This window comes from Mus musculus, chromosome 3 (assembly GCF_000001635.26).
Source record: "Mus musculus strain C57BL/6J chromosome 3, GRCm38.p6 C57BL/6J".
NCBI lineage: Eukaryota > Metazoa > Chordata > Mammalia > Rodentia > Muridae > Mus > Mus musculus.
Window position 1 is genome coordinate 107,783,253 of NC_000069.6, and position 12,885 is coordinate 107,796,137.

General features: G+C 47.9%; 1 long non-coding RNA gene across 2 annotated transcripts in view; it reads left to right on the forward strand.

Annotated features, from left to right (window-relative positions):
• The window catches only part of Gm40121, a 116,727-nt gene that overhangs the window by 87,028 nt on the left and 16,814 nt on the right, over nucleotides 1–12,885 (forward strand). The window contains exon 2 of one of the 2 annotated variants that reach the window (XR_003954675.1): nucleotides 2,460–2,562. This is a non-coding gene — a long non-coding RNA (predicted gene, 40121). The remainder of the gene's footprint in view (nucleotides 1–2,459; nucleotides 2,563–12,885) is intronic. The other variant, XR_001783952.2, reaches the window with a different exon arrangement.

Sequence of the window (12,885 nt, forward strand, 5' to 3'; positions counted from 1 at the left end):
TGATCAGGGCCAAATTAAGTTTGGGAACCATCATAACAAGTGATCACAATGCTGTGTGGAGTGAGAGCCCTCTTGGAGAACATGGGGATGGCCAAGGAGAAGTGACCAATGAGAACATGCTAGCCCCAGACACATGGGTTGCTGTAGGAACAGAAGTGAGTAAACAAAAACTGAAGAGGAACTAGTGTTGTGGAGGTGGAAGGAGGACACAGAGGTATGAAGGCCGGAAACCAGGGACAGCACTTAAGAAGCAAAGGTTGAGCAACAGTCAGCTGCCCCAGAAAGGGGGCGGCTCTGGGAAGTGACTACTAGGAGTGGAAAAAAAGATGTCAGCAGTAGCCCAAAGAGGAGCATTAGCTCATTTCTTGGGCTCACTCCATTATCACTCTGTGGACCCTCTATGACCAGGTCCTTTTTTCTGCCCCACCCCATTATGTTCTACAACGGGGAGACTGGTTTCTGACTTGGGGATAACTCAGTAGCACGTCTGGATAAAGCCCAATCCATGTAGGGTGGGCTACAGCTTATTTGTCTAGTCTTGAGAACCTAGAACTATGTACTGAAATGGGTAAGGCTCCCACCTTGGTAAAGTATAGATCCAATGGAAGCGTCTGGCATGTCTACAGTTCAGTTCTGCCCCTTGTCAGCTAAGACATGATCCCTTATCCCAAGACAAGTCTTGAAGACTGCATTATTCTCTGTACTCTCTTTTCAAAAATATTTTTATCATATTAATTCAGCATGGTATGTGTGTACGTTTGTATGTCTGTATGTCCATGTGTCTGTGTGTGTAGAGGTCAGAGGGCATCTTGAAGGAGTTCATTCTCTTCTTCCACCACATGGGTTCTGGAGATTGAACTTATGTTGTCAGGCTTGGCAGCAAGTGTCTTTATCTACTGAGTCACCCCACTGGCCCTCTGCACCCTCCACTGCCATGAGCTCTTCTGTATAGAGTCTGCCTTGCACCTCTCCCTCCTATGAGCCCAAGTCTGCCTTCGAAAGAAGTCATGGCTTCCCTAGTTCCCCACCTTACCATTCTAGAAAAAAACAAAGCCACCTTTATCCACATCTCTTTCAGGAAGGCAAAGACCAAAAAAAGCAACAAGTCCACCATGGTGGGGACCTAGGAACCCTGACAAGGGGTGCTTCCAGCTGTGTCTAGCTCCTTGTCTGTGTTCCTGTCCCCTCCCCGAGTCAAAGCCTCATGGCCTTTGACCTTTTGGATCTTTGGTGAAACCTCTTTTTCTTCATCTCAGTTCAGCCACAGAGATGCCCTTCAAGTGCTCTGGTCATTTGTGGGTAATCTACCCCTTGGAGCTCGCAGGCTAAGAGGATCCCATACAGCACCATACTCAAAGGTGGTCTACCAGGTGATATCTTCTCCTGACAGGACTCAGGACATACAAATCTTTCATAATTATGTTTTATAAATACCACTTTTTAAATCATAACACTGCCATCCTCAAAAGCTTCGGAAGCTCCTCATACCTGGAAGTTAGGGGAGAAGGGAGCCTGTGTTGGACGTTTACAGGTTAGGTTCTGGATATAGTAGGAATGGACCTTCTATGTCTGCCCAGATGTGCCTCTCTCTCTAATATCCCCTTTCACCACCCACCACAGGCTTCCAATCCACAAAGCATGGGAACCTGGGCAAGGAGAGTGTCTTAAGGTGCAGGGAAAACTCAGAGAGCTCAGAAAACCTTCATGTGAGACCTCAACCCCTGTGTGGCCAGCCCTGTATCACACAAAAGCATTTGTAAACCGCACCTTCCAAATGTCTGGCCTCATCCTATTGCCCAAGGGACACAAGGCTTGACTCCAGCACCACTGCCATTGGCTTCCATGGACCTCCGGCAAGGACATCACTTTCTTCTTTAAGTGAAAGTGACAGAAGCCAGTCCTATGGCCTGTCCTCGCTTGGCCTTTTCTTTTCTCTCCTCCAAAGCACAAATATGCTCCAGCAGGATCTGTCTTCTTACACCTTCTCAAGACACTAGACAGGAGAACAAGTCAACCCCACCCCAACTTAGCTTCCATTGATTTGGAATACCCACACTGAGAAGCCGATGACCTGAGTTAGTGGGAGAAGATACTACAGTCAATTAGCACTGTCTGCTGTGGGAAAGAGACAAGAGGCCCGGCGTGTGACAAGAGGCATGTCATGTGTACCTTACATTGGCTTACACCCTTTCAGCTTGCCATGTTCGACTGAAGCAATTTCCTCTTTCTGAAATTCCCTCTTTTCTCTTTCACTTGTGCCAATTCTTCTGAAGTCTGATTCTTGAAGAACTTGGAGTACTTTTCCAGTGTGTAAAATCTCCAGGTTCATAACTTTGCATTGTAGTCAGGAATTTTGTTAAGTAGCATGTTAGCGCTCTTCTTGTTATGGGGCCGAGGGTGGGACAGTAATTGCATGAGATGATCCGTATATTAGTTACTTTCCCTGTTTCTGTTTTTAGGACTTAAGACTGCAGCAGCTGTCAGCAAAAAGATAACGTGGAAGCATTCCTGTGCTCCTGTGACATTGACTGGAGGCTGCCTGGTGAGGTTAAATTCATCCTGGTGGGTGTATATCTGTGCTTCCTAAAGCTTTGATGTGGAGCAGTAAGGCCTGAGGCTTGGCCCTTCTTTTAGTCACCCCCCACCCCTGCAGCTGTGATAAAATGCCCAAACAAAAAAGCTACACAGGGAGGAAAGGGCTTATTTTGGTGTGGAATTCCGAATTACAGTATGTTATTTAGGGGAAGTCAAGGCATGAACTTGAAGCAACTAATCACATCTACTTTCAAGAGCAGAGAGAAATGGATCCACACACACTTAGTGCTCGGCTAGCTTTCTCTATGCTTATATAGTCCAGCGCCCAGAACCAAGTAATGAGGTCCCCACTTTCAGGCTGAGTATCCTGGTTGGATTTTCTCCCTGTTTTGTTGTTGTTTTGTCATAAATTTGACACAATCTAGAAGAACCTCAGTTTGAGATTTTTCTCAATTGAGAAAACACCTCAATTTATAGGCAAGTCTATGGGGCATATTCCTGGTTAGTGGATTGATGTCGGAGGACCCAGATCACCATAGGTGGTACCACCCGTGGGTAAGTGGTCCAGAGTTGTTAGAAAGCATCCTGAGCAAGCTATGGGAAGCAAGCCAGTAAGCAGTACCCCTCTATGACTTCTGTTTCAATTACTATTTCCAGGTTGCTGCCCTGGCTTCCCTAAGTGTTAGAGAGTGACCTGTGAATAATATAGATAAGCTCTTTCTTCTCCAAGTTGCTTCTGGACACTGTGTTCTTATCACAGCAATAGAAACCCTAAGACACTGGGTCTTTCCACATCAATTAAAGCAATCAAGACAATCTCTCACAGACATGCTTACGGTCCAAGAACCCCTGAGACTCTCTTCCTGGGTAATTCCAGGTTGTGATTAGTAACTTTTCCTGTGGCAGTGATAAAATTCTTGAAAGAAGCAACTTAAGAGAGGAAGGTTTTATTTTGGCTTTGTAGATAAGTAGTCTGTCACGGTGGGGAAGGCACAACGACAGTAGAACTAACCACTACACCACTCTATCTCCTGATGATGTATCACAGAAGTAAGGCTGGTGTGGGTACTCAGAAGGTTTTTCTGAGTGTGAAAGCTTTATTGAACATAAGAACAGACCCCAGAGTGAGATGCTGCTAGTGCAGACCAACTGCTGGACTGCCCACACCAGACATCGTCAGGCAGGTCCACTAGGTTTAGTCAAAGAGCAAGACCCACACAACTGGTTCCTTAGAGTCTGGTTTCAAAATAAGGGTGGGGCTTCTGGAGAGAGGAGGTGGGGGAAGTTCCAGCTGTTAGGAAAGTTCGAAGGGTTCAGAAGTAAGAACAAAAGAATCTGCTCTGGGAAAATGTCACTGGGAGCAGCCAGAATCCGCTCTGATCCTCCGGCACGAGACCGGCTGGCTTTGCTGGTTCATACTGTCTTTTCCCGCCCGTGTGTGCCATCTTCCCTGAAACCATGAGTGTTGTAAGCCACTGAGAATTATTAGCCTGTCAAGTCACTTATAGCCTTGATGTCCTGGAGCTGATGTCAGCAGTGTAGTGTCCCCAAAACAGAGTGAATTCCCTGAAAGTAGTGTGTCTTGTAAGAGCTATAAATCCAGTGCTGTCCCTGCGATGCCTCAGAATCTTCGAGGCTCCTGATTTACTAGGTGGCTGTTCCCTGGTCACTGCTGCTGGCTGTGATCCCTGCCCTCCACTGCACTCCGTGTGGGGTGGGGGATGGTTGCAGGAAAGGCAGGAAATAAAAACTCAATGTCCTTCATTAGCCATGTGAATGGCCATCCCCTCCCTTGCCCTTGTGTGTGGTTTCCCGCTGCAGGCAGTGCTCTCGTTCTCAGCTAAAGTCTGACTTGTGTGTGCTCATTTTCTCTTTCTGATTGTTTACAGGCATTTTGAAGGCAGACTCTGAATCCCGTTTCTAGGGTCTGCCTCCCTTGAACTACGCCAGGCTGACTTCGCCTGGCTTATGGGAAGCTGGATACAATGGGTGACTGGACAGATTAAGTGGCTGAATGGAGAGGGGGAGGGGTAAATTAATCTAGAAGAAGGGCGTCCCAGGAAAGCCCTAGTCACCTTTCTGAAAGCCAGCAACCAATCTGCAGTACCCATTACCTGTCTAGCCTGGCACTTCTACTGCCAGCTCTAGGCTGGGCCATGCTCCCACAGCCTCTGAGGAACGTGGTTGGCCTTCGGATCTGTGTGTTTCAGTTGGCCCTGTGAACAGAGCCCGTTCCAAGACCAATGTGAGTGATTTGGCCACCTCCCTGTTTTATAAGTCCCATTCCTGAGCTGAGTCCTACAAACATCTCGTTGCCTTTCTATCTTCAGAGGCAAAATATCTGGTCCACCCTCAAGGCCTTCATGCAACAACTCCTGCACTGAGCAGGAGCCTTGGTGAGCCCCATGTCTAGGCATGGGTGAGGTGGTGACCCAGACAGCAGTTTGAGAAAAGCATGAGAGGCCCCCTGCTCTCCTGTAACTCCAAGCCCATTGGGGTGACCAGAACGCAAGGCTGATTGCGAAACCCTCGGAGGCAGTGCTTGCGTGATAAGCACCACATGTGTGGAGAAAGCTCAGCCCAGCCCTGTCTGAGTTTGCCTGGGTGGGCTGGGGTCTGGGAGGGACCCACATAAGGAAGAAGAGGAGGGCAGAGCATGCAGCTTAGTGGTAGAGTGTGACGAAGGCCCTAGCTTCAATCCCAATCGCAGTCTCTCTGTCTTTGTCTCTGTCTCTCTCACAAACACAGAGAAAGAGAGAGACAGACATAGTCAGAGACACAGAGGGAGACAGAGAGACACAAAAGAGAGTCACAAAAGGGGCAAGAGCAGGACTAGAAGGACTAGGAGGAAGGTTCGTGACTATGGGCAAACTACCTAATCTGTCTCTATCACTGAGGTCCTATGAGAGCCTGAGATTTGGGAAGACATTGTACAGAGGTGTAGCCTTGTTGCTGGTGTAGTCTGAGCATTTGCTGGCCTAGCAGCAGAGGCCCAAGCCAGCAGGCTGAGCAGGGGCCTGTCATCTGAAGCGTATCTTCTTCCCATGACCTTCAGCTTAGAGAGCCATGAGAGACCGTGGGCCAGAACTGTATCCCAAAGGCTGGAGACCAGGGGCCTTAAGCCTGGGCTCCAGCTCACCCAGCCACCCTTTTTACTCAGTTCCAAGGCTATAACGACAAAGATGAAAAGGACCCTAGCTAAGAAGGGGGATGGGATGGGGGCAAAGAAGCCACATGAGCAGCAGCCAGGACAGACAAAGATGTGCTGTTTCCCCAGCTTGTGGCATTTGTTTGCAAACAGAAGTGTTTTCCTGGGACACTGTGCTTGTGTCTTCCAGACCAACAGAGGCTGTCTGTGTCCCAGCCCCTCCCTGCCACAGGCTCCATCTCTGGCCTCCACGGGACTTGATGCTGGTCCGTGTTCCTTGATCTCTGCATCCTTGCAGTCTGAGCAGCCTCAGCACTCAGAGAGGTAGAGAAGGCAGAATGACTTCAGCGAGAGTATGGGGTTGTGGAGGCTGTGCACTGAGGCTTGGGGACACCCAACAGTACATCAGGCAGGGAATGTGTGCCTGTCACAACCCCAGAAACCTGCATCTCAAATCTGGGTCCTATCAGCACTGGGAAGTCCAGGACAGGCCCAGTCACTCTGAGTCACTTGGAACTTCAGTTTTATTTGGACCTGGTAGTTATGAAAATGGAAGCAGGTAACAGTGTGACAATGCCTAACACAGAGTAGTGCTTATAAATGTTTAAAGCCTTGTACTTGGCAGAGAACAGGGCTATATCCCCACCTCTACTGCACATTTGGCTGGAACAGTTCACTAATTCAGGCTATTGCTAAGACAGCCTGCTGCTAAACACAGAGCCTAGGGACAGGCTCTGGCTGGGCAGAGAGCTGCCTCAACAGGTCACAGCCTTCTTTTCCATTCTTCAAAGGAGGCTCAGGACATCCTTGGGTGGGAGTGACAGTGTTCACCCCTGAGGTCACACTGTGACTCTGGATGCCTTCCCCTGCACCCCTACCTCAATTAGATCAGTTTCAAAGCTGTGTGCTCTGTCTGCAAGTAGGACTCGGTGATTTAGAAAGGGGAAGGCAGTCCTGAGGAGTGGGCAGCCACAGTTCCAGCTTGCTGCCATTGGAGAAGCCCTCCTAAGAGTCAGCAATTCTCAGACAAAGGCCATTAAAAACTGGACAGCTGCTGAGCCCCCCTGTATTCTCTCCCACTGTCTTTCCTGACTCACGGCTCATACATCTTCTTAAGGCCTTTGAGGCACTCTCCAAATATTCTGGTCCTGATTACTCCTCTATTCATTGTCCAATATCCAAATAATAAGCTGAGAGAAGTTGCAGTACACATAGGGGGACATGGGGCCTTGGGGAAATCCTAGAGCTTAAGACAGATTGATTACATGGGGAGGAGAGAGTATGGAGTGTGTGTGTGCAAAATTAAAATCCAGGCCCAGTCATATGAGGTAAAGGAACCAGTGCCTGGACTCTTGAAGCCAGATGTGCACATCTGCTTCATGGGGTCAAAGTCACCCAGGGCATACAAGCTCCACACTCATATACAAGTAGCCATAGTCAGACTTTGTCCCTGGATTGAAGGGACTAAGTTCTGCCTCCTGAGGTTAGGAGGATCGAAGGAGATCAGAGTGCAGAGACTAGGGACCCGCCCCAGCTTGGTAGTCAGTAGCTGTAATGACACACACACACGATTTGAGTCAATATTGACTCCATCTGTCTAGCAACAAAACCCAAAAGCCACAGAGTCCTCTTCTGCTCACATTCCACATCAAAACCATCAGAAAATCTTGCCTTCTTGGTCATATATGATGGCAAATACCTTTAATCCCAGCACTGGGGAGGCAGAGACAGGCAGCTCTCTTGAGTTCAAGACGAACCTGGTCTATAAAGAGAGTTATTAGTTCTAGGACAGCCGGGGCTACCCAGAGAAACCCTGTCTGGGAAAAAGAGCAATAAGAAGTCCTGCCTTCCTTTCCACTCTCCAGGACCCCTTCTCACATCTTGCTGCTCCTCTCCCAGGAAGGCCTAAACTGTCATCTCTCACCCCAGCTGTCACAGAAGCTTTCCAGTATATTTCCCATTGCCTATCCTTTCTTAATATAGAATCCAGAGGGATACAATCTTCCGCCGCCCCCTAGTTCCTTCTTGAAAGCCTATGCTTTCAAGCTGGGAGGACAGCTCACAATCTGCCTACTGCTCTTCTCCGTGACACTCGCGGCATGGGCTACGTGTTCCCCAATGCTGATTTCATTCAGTCTTCCCTTCCCTATACAGGGGGCCTTCGCCACTGCAGTTACTGCTGTCTGCCTCAACCTTCATCCTGCCTTCCTCACACCGCGGAACTTCCTGCTTTAATCTCTGTATTGTTGTCTGTTACATCTCCTAGATCTCACAAGGATTCCCACTCAAATGAGGCAATCTCACAAGAAGTCCGAGAAACAGCTTAGGCAACTTCTCCCGATGGCAAAACCCCCAGGTTTTCTACAGAAAAGGCGTTATCTCAACATGTGCATAGTACAGGGTTGAGGAGGCAATGAACAATGGCTGTTCTGTCCCTCTGTCCCCTCCTCTTTGAGGTCTTCTCACCTGGGAGCCAGATACATAGATACTTACTTAGCTACAAACATATGTCTTTGGTGGCCCCTGCACAGATGAAGTCAGTTACACTAGAGAGTCCTGACTTTCCCAGCTGCTTCCTTGAAGGAGGGAAAAAAGGAAAGTAGCATAGACAATACAAGCAAAAAGCTGTCTGGCTTATGAAGTGAAGGTTCCTTCTCCTCCTTCCACATCCTTCCTACTTCTCCACCTCCACCCCCACCCCCTGCCCCAAGAGACAGGGTTTCTCTGTGTAGCCCTGGCTATCCTGGAACTCACTCTGTAGACCAGGCTGACCTGCCTTTGCCTCCCATGTGCTGGGATCAAAGGTGTGCACTACCCACCGCCAGGCTGAAGTTGAGGTTTCTGATCCAGTTCTCAGAGCAAACACACTCTGTCTTATTTCCACTGCCTTCTCAAGATGCTGTGCTCTTGTATCTGAGGCCTCTCCAGGCTTTCCTGCCCCACTGTCCCTCTTTCTGCATGTCTCCATCCTCCCTCCTGCCCCTGGTACTAGGTGTTGGGTTTCAGATTTATTTAGTTCAGACCTATTTAACATACCAAGCCAGATCTGACCTCCAGAGTCTCCCAGCATGCCCCACCCTCTATGCTGGACTTTCCAGCCCGGAGGCTGGGCTTCCTCTTACCCAAAGGCTCTTCACTATAGAATCCAGACATTTGGTTCTCAACCTCTCTTTCTCACCTTTGTCCCTCTCTCCCTCTCCCTACCCCCTCCCCTCCCTCTCTTCCTCTCCCTCTCTCCTTTTCTCTCTTCTCTCTTCCCTCTATCTCCCTCAACATGGCTACTTCACTGACCCTCTGTATGGTTGGTGAACTTGCCCCAATAAGCCTGCCTTTATACTTTAATTTGGTTTGAATTGGCACATTTTGTGGGCAGAGAATATTTACCATCTGGTGCCATACATTTGAGGTCTACTTCTTTGGGACAGTAGTTTCTTCTATAGAAACAGTACTTCTAGCCTTAAAGTATGGATAGAATGATGGATGTGATAGGCTTTGAAGCTTTCAAGTTTTGCTCAAACCTAAGAAAAATGGAAGGCTGTACAGTTGGGATCAGGGCCTATCCAGAGCCAGTATAACAAAGAAACAAGGGCCAAAGGGGTGGTTAACATGACCACTATACACAAAGCTCACTTTTGCTAGGGACTTGCGATATGACCAGACTAGATCAGAAACCTCCACTTTATATGCCAGACAGCACCATGATATTTTATAAGATTCATTTTTACTTATGTGTATGTATCTGTGTGTCTGGTATGTCTGGTGTGTGTGTGTGTGTGTGTGTGTGTGTGTGTGTGTGTGTGTGTGTGACACGTGCACTGTAGATGAGGGTGTCAGATCCTCTGGAACTGAAACTCCAACATTTGTGAACCACATGACTTAGATGCTTGGAATGAACTAGGATCCTTTGGAAGAGCAGCATAGGCTCTTAACTATCAAGCGTTCCCTCCAGCGCTCCACCCCCCCTCATGCCCCCCCCCCCATGATTCTTACACCATCCATGTTAAACAATCTCACCAGTCTTCGACCTGTCCGGTTGTGAATGAAATAGGGACCTAGAAAACCAGAACACTGTCTAAAAGTAAGGCCCAAAGAGGAAAACATATTAAGCAAGTTCACAACCAGTTATTAATAACAAGGCAATGCTTAGGAGAAGCCTAGGATACCACAAGGCTACACAGCAGCAGAACTTGGGCTTAGTGGTGGGCATCACAAAGGGCTTCATTTGAGCTGAGAACTACTTGCAAGGCATTGATTAATTCTAAAAGTTTCCAGATGCCAAGTGGGTTCCCCACATGCAGTACCCAGGAAACTGGATATTGTGGACTGGAGTCCTTAGGCCACATAGGATCACAAGTAAGGGGCAGGCCTGCGGGTGAGATGTCCTAAGGCTGGAACTCTAGCAATCTGAGGGCTGCTCCTCAACCCTCCTGACCCTGACCCTCCCCCAGCCTACCTACCCTTGAACACACTGAGCCACTGGGACAGGACAGCAAGGTTCTGGCAGCTCAGCCACCCGTGGATGCAGTGGGGCAGGGCCTCATGACCTCATCGCTATGGAGTCTTACACCCCTGCCAGCAGGAGAAGAATATAAATGGGGAAAAGTCCCCTCCAGGTTTGCTGAGGAAGGCCGGGGCTTTGCAGACTCCTGCAATGTGGCTGCTCAGGAGGCCTGAATGGAATTCGGAATTCGAAAGTACTTGTTTCTTGGCAGAAAAAAAATTCCAAAGATTGCTCAACATTCCTTTGACTCCAGGAGCGGGAGTTTGGCAGCAGCCCGTGGAAGCCTGAAGGAATGGGAGCCTGTGGGTGTGCCTTGCAGCGTGGCCAGCACAGGCTGGGGAATAGCCCCTCTGCTCTACTCCCTGGGGGATGAGAGAGAGGGGAGAGAGTAGAGATGTGAAGTTCTTGCCCTCCTGATGAAGGAGCTGCAATGTTATGAAGCCAGCCAGAGACTGGGAAGCCAGACTCTCTGGCTCTATGCAAAGCCCTATTTTCATCGCTGTCAGGAAACATGGGAGTAGCTCACTCCCTTGTAGCCTTCCTGTGGTTGCCAAGGAGATGAGCTCCCTCTCCCCAGCTCTCTGCTTGATAATGGCAGATGTAGCTGACATATCTCCTCCTCCATGAAGCCTGCTCCCTGCCTGGGTTGAAATGCACCTGTCAGCACCTCTAGGCACTTACACTATGACTCATGTTGTGGCTGTTTCTAGAAATGTCTACCTTCCATCAGACAAGAAGGGAAACTAGGGTCCATGTTATGTCTGTAGAATCCTGCAGTTTGGTAAGAGATCTGGACATCAAGATGTCCAAAATCGGCAAAGAGTATAAATGTGGAAGGACAAGCATAGGTTAGAGTGCGCGCTCACTCAAGATCCATGCGTCACGATGGTAAGAAGCTCCTGGCAATGTCGGTTTCAAAATTACGAGAAGATGGACATATTCAAATTAGCAAATTCCTACTAACCACTATTACTGTTTTAGTGTTTGCTTAGTGTTTAGTTGTGTAGATGTGAAATATAGTAAGATCCTCCATTGTGTGAGTGAGACATGTGTAGATAATTATTAAACTAGATTAAGGGAAAACGGCCTTTGGGGTATAGGTATGAGGCGATATTATCATAAAAAATGCAATACAGAAAAAATTAAAATTTCACCAGAGGGTTTTGGCTTTAAAATGAAATATTTCCTTGAGGCTCATATGGTGAGCGCTTGGTCTGGTGTATTCTGGGAGGTTCCGAGCACTTTAGGAGGAGGGATCTAATGGGAAAAGAAGGCTTCTGAGAAGGCATGCCTTAGCTTGGTCCCCACTCCATTCTTCCCTCTCTGCTTCCTGTTCACTATGGGTAGTAGTCCCCCATGCTAAAGATGGCTCCTGCCACTACAATGGTGGGTCTCACCACAAGCTCAGAAACAACAGAATCAGACTGGACTGCAGACTGTGAAACTGTGAGCTATGATAAATCTTTCCTCTAAAGTTGTTGATGAGGGGGTTTGGGTGTCCTTGTGGAGAGTCTGGTCACACACACACACACACACACTTAGCACACTGTAGTAAATGGACTACAGAGCTGACAGTTCCTAACCTCATCCACCTAGTTCTCCGAAGGGGAGAGCCCTGATTGCTTTGAGATGAAGGCAGGGGACTAAGTCTATCTATTTTTACACACTCAGCATATTTTACACATACGTTTAATGAACTTAGATGTTGTATGTATTTCTTTTCTTTTAGACTATCTTAAGTTTAGCTCTCCACCCTAGTAAGTATATTCTTTTTCCTTTGTGTTTGTGTGTGGAATACACTTGTGGGTTCACCTGTGCCGACTGATCTGGAGGCAGAGGGTGATAACATGTGTCATCCACAATTGCTTCTCTTTATTATTATTTTGAGAAAAAGTCTCTCAATGAGCCCGAAGCACATTGTTTTGGCTAGTCAGGCTGGCCAGGGAATCTTAGGATCCCCCCCGCCCCCGTCTCTACTTTCTAGTTCTGGGGTTAACAGAGCATTCACCTCCATATCTGGCTTTTTATATGGGTCTGGGGATTTGAACTCAGGTCCTCATGCCTCTACAGCATGCCCTTTATCCACTGAGCCATTTCTTCAGCTCTAAATAGTATTAAAGCATATCATTATTGCAAACTTTGTATTTTTGATTGGGTGGCGGTGGTGTGGGCAGGATGGGGGAGGGGAAAGGAGAGATGGGAAAGGGAAAGAGAAGGGGAGAGGGAAAGGGAGAAAGAAGGGGAGAAGGAAAAGGATAGAGAAGAGGAGAATTTCTTGACAGAAAAGAAAGGTACAACATTATGGGATGCTTGGCTGGCTGCACCCTTCCCAGGTACTGCTGTTTCAGGTTCTGGGATTTTATGCTGTCGTCATGGATGCAGATCTTCAGTGTACAGAAGGAATCAGGCTTTTGTTATGTGCTTCATGAGTGTTATATCCTCTGGTGCTTCATCACTAGGCCAGTCTCCCTGTCTATGTATGTGTGTATATATGTCTGCACCTACCCACCTACCTATCTGCTTATTTATTTCAGACAGGGTTTTACTGTATAGATAGCAAAGGCTAGCCTGAAACCCTCAATCCCCTTGCTTCACCTCCTATGTGCTGAGATTTGAAGAGTGTATCACTAAGCCCAGCTTCATATCAGAGTTTTTAAAAGCAGTTGTTCTTGTCCTTAATTTTCTTTCTCCTTCATCCAGA